Genomic DNA, 7,239 nt, shown 5'->3' on the forward strand with positions numbered 1-7,239 from the left:
TGCTAATCCAAGATAGGAACTATCATGTGAGACTTATGAGACAACCCTAGTCATCATGCCTACTGGATGAGTATCCTATGTTGCTGCTGATTCGTAGTGTGAGTAACTAATTATTGTAAGTTGTGCTCATGAACCAGCATTGCATTGTTGAATTCCAGATTTCTATGGATCTAGAACAAGTAATCTTGCTACTTGTTCACTTGGGAACGTTCAGTGATTGTCACTTTTTATTCTGATAACATAGCATTGATGTGAATGCAGATTACCCCCTTTTTAAACAAAAACTTAAAAAGGAAAAGTCAAAATAAAAAAAAACTATGATAAATATTGTGGTTACCATTCATGTATCAAAATATTGTTTACTTTTTAGAGGATTCTCTTCAGGGCTCTTTTTAAAATAGAAAACTTCCCTAGTGAGTATGCAAATTGATTTAATTTACATACTTTTCATAAATGAGCCTATTATATCAGACAATGTATATCAAATATTTCTTTTCAGTATTGATAACCGGATCATACCACATAGAACTTGCCATTTTTTAGTTAGGAATCTTGATTTCTCAAGTGTACAAGTTGAAAATAGTGTGTCCTTTATGTAGACATAAAACATTTCTATGGAAACGTCAAAGCAGACACTGGTTCTACCGCTCTACTACACAAAAAGGCAAACAGACACATATGACTGAATTATCCAACATTTATGACCATATCTAATACACCAGGTAAATCCTATTCGTTTCTATATAAAAAAAGATCAGTAACATGGTTGAAAACACCATCTAGGTAGGTGGTGTCACCATCATTGATCAAAAAGTCAATCAGTAATAAAAAAAATTCCTTAAGAATCCTGGAATAATTGACTTCCCATAGAAGGAAAACTCAGAACATTATACACAGGTCAACCTATTAATAATAATAGCTAACATTTTTATAGCACTTTAAAGTTTGCAAAGTACTTTGCAAATATCTTTTTTGAACCTCAGAACAATGCTTGGAGTTAGGTTACCTCCATTTCACAGGTGAGCAAACTGAGGCAGACAAAGGTTAAGAGAATTGCTGAAGGGTGCACAGCTAGGAAGTATGAGATGAAACTCGTACTCAGGTTTTCCTAACCAAAGTTAGTACCCTATGTATTGTACCATGCAGCTTTTGTGTCCTAGGAACTTTATAGATGCAACAGACAGAAACAGCATTGATTTAAAGGTTACAGAAGGAAAACATTGTGATGTGATTTTTTTCCCTGAAATCTCAATCCTCTGAGGGTCCCTGAAAAAAAAAAAAAAGAATTTTCTTAACACTGACAGAAAATACAGAATATTTTCTTCATTGTATAGTAAGAAAGTCAAGCATTTGACATTTTATTTGCCTGTTTGCCATACTCAATATGTGGCGTCTTGTTTTGTAGATTAATAACACATTTTTTATATTGCCTTTTACCTTCTAAGCTGTCTGGGAGGGAAAAAGGCTGATTTTTATACACATACACACATCTGATTGGCATATTCTATGTTAAATTAAGTTCACAACAAATGAAATTTGCAAGAATCATATGGATGAGTTTCTGCTTTCTAAAAAGATATTCCAAAACCTATTTTGTGTCTATGCTAATTGCTCTTCCACATTTTGTGTTCAAAACTGGATTTTTAATTTAGGCATCTGTTGTGGTATCACACCCTAATGCCTCCTGATGGGGGAAATAAAGCTTTAAATTCCTTCTCATTTCTGTGTGGAATGATGTCAGATAGGAGAATGTCATCTATGCCTGAAGTCTGGTTGTTTCACCTTATCAACCAATCCCAGGTATTGGTTATTAAATATTTTTAATATTTCTAAGATCCACATTTAAGATTTACTTGAAAAATCATTATCAACATATACAAGCTTATTTCATCCCATATGACAAGAATACACAAAGAGAACTTTTAAAAAAACATAGACAATGTTATGAGAAGTCCTCCAATACTATTTATCAAGTGACCACTTGAAATTGGCATTGAATCAGTATCTGTAAAGTGGCATAAAACTTGCCCTTAACCTAAGAACTGCATTTGAAGACTTACCCTAAGCTCATGGTACTGGATAGTCATTAGATCCCCCTCCTAAAAGAGAGAATAGTTAAACAGCATTGATTTGAGAAAGCATTTCATGGCACAGGTAACTCCCAACTCCCCCTTGCTAGCCTCTCATGGTATTCTGAAGCAAATGGCTGAAAGAGCACTATGTTAGACTGAACCCCAATCGATAGGCAGATAACTTTCCTTAAAAGAGAGAGGAAAAGAGATGTTTAATTAATACTTGTAAAAAGTGAGGAAATATTTTCAGGAAATATTGAGCTATCAAAAATGACTTCTATAAGTTGAGAATATGATTACTAACGATATTCTTAACAATATCCCCAAAGATAGACACTCACAAGCATTCCTAAAGAGAGGGTAGAATTGGATTGCAAATCAATACCTGTACACGGCGGGTTAGGCATCCCTTGACACGAGGCCACCCGACCTCCCAGAGGGAGGCCAAGAGAAAGAGGAGCAAGGAGAGCAGCCCATTACTGCTCTGCCTGCTTCTTAAACGAGATAGGTCAGTTTCGAACTGTGAAAGTCCAGCCTTGTTAATAACAACAAAAAAAGCTTCTTCCTCGGTCCACTCACATGCTTTGCAAGAACATTGTGGTGGCAGCCAAGTGTATCAGGGGCCCATTATTACGCACAACCACCAAATTATCTCGCATGTAATTGAGTTACAGCATTGTTAAGAATAATACAATGGTCCTTTAAGTTTTGTAAGGCGCTTTATGTACAATTTGGTTCTTATAACAACTCTAGTTAGATGCTATTATTATTATATATAATATAATATGTTATTAATATAATATATTGTATTACTTATGTCCTTCCTATTTTACAGATGGGGAAACTGAGGCTAGTAAAGGTTGAATGATTTGTGCAGCATGGCACAGCTAGTCAGAGTCTGAGGCAGCATTCAAACCAAAATCTTTCTGAAAGAAGCAGTTTGATATATTGGATAGGGCACCGAGTCAGGAAAATCTGGTTTCAAATTTCGCCTTAGATACTCACTAGTTGTATAGTACTGGGGAAAATCACCTAACTTTTTTAAGCCGAAGTGTTTGTAAAACAAGAGGGCTGGGTTCAAGGATCTTGGGAACCCTTTCTAGCTCTAAATCTTTGACTCGAAGGCCAGCACTAAGTCTGTAGGAAGGCTTGCTAACAGTCACGAAAAACAAGCCAATGCTACAGTGCAGGGCAAAGGACAACTTAAACATGGATGATTAACACCTTCATTTAAAGCAAGGGTTTGGACCAGATGATTTTTGATGTCTGAGATTCTACCTGACTCAGGAAGGAGGTAACACACATTTATGCCAGACATGTGGGAAGTATAAACTCACTCTGCACAAACATGCTTAGCACCCTGTGAGCTGAACGCACCAACTTGTCTATAGAGGGCAAATAGCAGAGACCACACTGGAAAACTCCTGCAGGTAAAAAACAAATAAACAAACCATGAAGTATGAGCTTTCAGCAGACCATAGATAAATGGAAAAAGATATTCCTCCCTTTCCTAGTCTGATTTCTATATTCCTCTCAACCTTACTATCAACACAAAGTGGAAGAAATTAACAGGATTTGCTACCTCCCATCTGTCATTCAAAATCAAGAACAAAGCTTTATATCTGGGTGGCATTCTGCCTTCTGAGGTATGTAGGTCAGTCTCTATAGGCATCAAACACTCATGGTGAGGTATCTAATGTAGCATTCTAAGTGACACATTCCTGCTGAGTCCTTTCTGGACCGTGAAGGGACAAAACTGGAGTTCCCATGGTACTCAATGTATGAGACCAAAAAGCATCCATTTATTCTATGTGAGCATTTCTGGGAGATTCCAAAGCTGGAGAATTTTGAAGTCTATTTCTATGAAGCCCCATCTAGAGAGTGGGTTGGTGGGTGTCTACAGAAGCTAGTCTCTGACCCTGCTGAGAAGGGCTCTGTGGGCTACACCTACGCTCTGCTCTGCAAGAAGTTAGACTATTTGGATGGAGTAACAGCCCCCTGCTAAGTTTAGCACATCACTTTTCACATTCCATTTACCAAATTCGCACAGCAAATTGTTGTATGACAATTTTCCCTGAGGAACTAAAAAACAGTTGAAAACACAGATTGCTACACAAATAGGATAAAGGGAATAATTATTTCCATAATGCTGTGAAAGAGCCTTTCCCTACCCTCCATTTCACTTTCCTGCACTCTTTTCTACTGCATTATATAGAAGTCAGTTGTATCTATACCATATTTCCATCATGGATGACAGCACACAGGCAACACGCTAAGTTGTTAGTGGTTTCTTGGCAGCCATGCTGATATTAGGACCTCTTATAACTTGGGTATGTCAAGCCTTTCCTCCACCCACTTTGTGAAATTAAATACTGTGGGGTGCTTCGGTAGGATTTTGGATGAGAGGTCTGGAGAAAGATTTGTAGAAGAAAATGTATTCTATGAATAATATTGGCAGCTAGGTGGAGCCATAGGTGCATACAGTGCTGTGCCTAAAGACAGGAAGACCTGAGTTCAACTCAGGCACTAGCTGTGTGACTCTGGTCAAGTCACTTAACCTCTGCTTCAGTTTCCTCAACTATAAATAGGAAAAATAATAATAAGTAACCTTTTTTGGTTTACTTGCAACATACCCAACTCTTGATTCCAGCGAATGGAAGAAAGTAGCCCCCATTAATTATAAAAATAATAATTATCATTGTGAGAAGGAGACCTTACTGTTCTTTTCACAACCCCCCAGGTTTGTCATAAGGATCAAATTAAAATAATGTATGTAAAGTGTTTTGTAAAACTTGAAGCACCATACAAATATCAGTTATTGTTATAAATAATGACTAGAGTAGAAGTGCCAAAAGAACTGATGAAAGGTACAGTTTCAGAGATACCCGGGAAGACATATATGAATTGATGCAGACTGAAGTGAGTGAACCAGAAGACTTTATACCCTAACATCATAATCATGAAAAACCAATATTTACATACTCTGATTAATGCAATAACAAGCCACAATTCCTCATGGCCAGTGATAAAGTATGTCCCCCCCCCCCCCCCAAAAGAGGAGAAATGGACTCACTTTGCAGAAGGAGACACACATCTCTGGATACCAATGTGGGAGCTTGCTTTGTTTGACTCTGCCAGTATTTTCCACATGGATATTACTTTTTCTTTTTCAAGGGTATTGGGATGTTAGTTGCAAGAGAGAAAATAAATTGTTATTAATTGAAAAAATAAGCCCATGCTTTCTACTATCTCATAGTGTTACCTAGCTCAGCATCTCTCTCCACAGAGTACAAATTGTAGATTCTGTGAAAAAATAAAGGAGAATTGCATGTCCACAAACAAGACTCATATTCCAAAATATATTCAATTCAAACCTGAGATATTTTCCTGCATCTTCCCACAAATTCTACATTTTGAGTTATAGCATTACCAAAGCTGTTTTAGAAGCAATTTCATTCTCTGTCTCTCCATAGAGAAATTCATTAGTGCATTCTAATAAATGATGTATCTTCCTAAAATAAAAGGAGGGACAGATGATGACATTTGGGAGTAAAGAACACCCAGATGCTGAAGGATATTTGAGAAATATTTCAGTTTGCTGTGTGGTGGTAGCAGTTTGTCACTGCCATACTCTCTACAGAGAAAATGAAAACTCACTGCAATAGGACAGATGGGCTACTGGCATTCCCCATCTCCCCCTTGGGATTAGCCAGGAGCGTTGAGGAATGCCCCCATGCTACAGATTTCTCATATTTCATTAAAAGTTCATTAATACTATAAATGGTAACAGATTAATTTGAATACTGAAAATAGACAGCCAGTGTCTGAGAACCATAGGCATATTTCAAGTTTAGTGATTCCACAGTTAGGGCAGCTAGGTGGCATAGTGGGTAGAGTGCTGGACCTGGAGTCAGGAAGACTCCATCTTACTGAGTTTAGATCTGCCCTCATATACTTACTGTGTGACCCTGGGAAAATCATTTCACCCTGTTTGCCTTTGTTTCCTCATCTGTAAAATGAACTGGAGAAAGAAATGTCAAACCACTCTTGTGCTTTTGCCAAGAAAACCCCAAATGGAGTTAGGAAGAGTCTGATACAACTAAAACAACCTCAAAGGCTCTTTTTTGGTTTATTTTTTGTTTCACAGACCCCTTTGGCAGTCTGGCAAAACCAGACTTCTCTCAGGTTAATGTTTTTAAATGCATAAAATTAAAAAAAAATCAAATAAAAAAATCAAATTGAAATATACTTATCAAAATATTTTAAAGCAAGTTTACCCCAGGTTAAGAACCCCACTAAAGAAGTAACAAGGTGAAGCAGAAAGAACCTCGTGTCACAAGATGAATTCAAGACTCGGGTCTCCTTAGTGACCTTGGGTGAGTCACTTAGGCAGCTAGGAGCTGCAGTAGACAGAGAACTGAATCTGGAATCAGGAAAAACGGCATTCAAATCCTGCCTCAGACACTAGCTATATGACCCTGGACAAGTTGAAAACCTTTGTCTCCCTCAGTTTCCTCATCTGTAAAATGAGGATGATCAGAGTACCTATCTCCCAACCTTGTTCAAAGCATAAAATGACTCAGTATTTGGAAGGTACTTTGGAAACCTTAACGTGCTATATAAATGCTTATTATCATCATCATTGTTGCTTAACCTCCTTCAGGCTGTTTCCTCATCAGGGAAAATGGACTAAGAATTCATGCACCACCTACTCCAACATTATTGGAAGAATCCAATAAACGTATAAAATATTTTGCTATGTAACCACAGTGTTCTACAAATATAAACTACCAATATTATTATCTATAGTCTTATTAGAAGGTTAAATTACCTTAACTGAATGAACAAACTGACTCTTATATTCACAGACAGACAGATGGACAGAGACTTTCCTTAAGGAAGAGAAAAATCACATGCGTAGGACATAGTAAAGGGAAGAATCGTGTTCTGTTTGGGGCTTTTCCACCATTCACTGACAATTTTATAAACCTTGTCATAATCAATAGCCAATAAATATTTAAGCACCTACTATGTGCCAGGCACTGTGCTAAATGCTAAGGATGCAAATAAAAAAAAGTTTAAAAGAGTCCCTCTCCTCAAGGAGCATATAGGAAACAGGAAAGGGACTTGGAGCTGTCCAACTTGGAATTGTGGTGGACAAATCAGT

The 7,239-nt window shown here is 37.3% G+C and overlaps 1 long non-coding RNA gene across 1 annotated transcript; it reads right to left on the reverse strand.

Moving 5' to 3' along the window:
- Positions 1 to 679: 679 nt before the first annotated feature.
- On the reverse strand, positions 680 to 5,216 carry LOC140501245 (uncharacterized). Its single transcript, XR_011966107.1, has 4 exons — positions 5,146 to 5,216; positions 3,410 to 3,496; positions 2,061 to 2,099; positions 680 to 1,266 (listed from the first exon to the last, which is right to left on the reverse strand). It is a non-coding gene; the product is annotated as an uncharacterized lncRNA (long non-coding RNA).
- Positions 5,217 to 7,239: the final 2,023 nt, after the last annotated feature.

This window comes from Notamacropus eugenii, chromosome 4 (assembly GCF_028372415.1).
Source record: "Notamacropus eugenii isolate mMacEug1 chromosome 4, mMacEug1.pri_v2, whole genome shotgun sequence".
In the NCBI taxonomy this organism is placed as follows: domain Eukaryota; kingdom Metazoa; phylum Chordata; class Mammalia; order Diprotodontia; family Macropodidae; genus Notamacropus; species Notamacropus eugenii.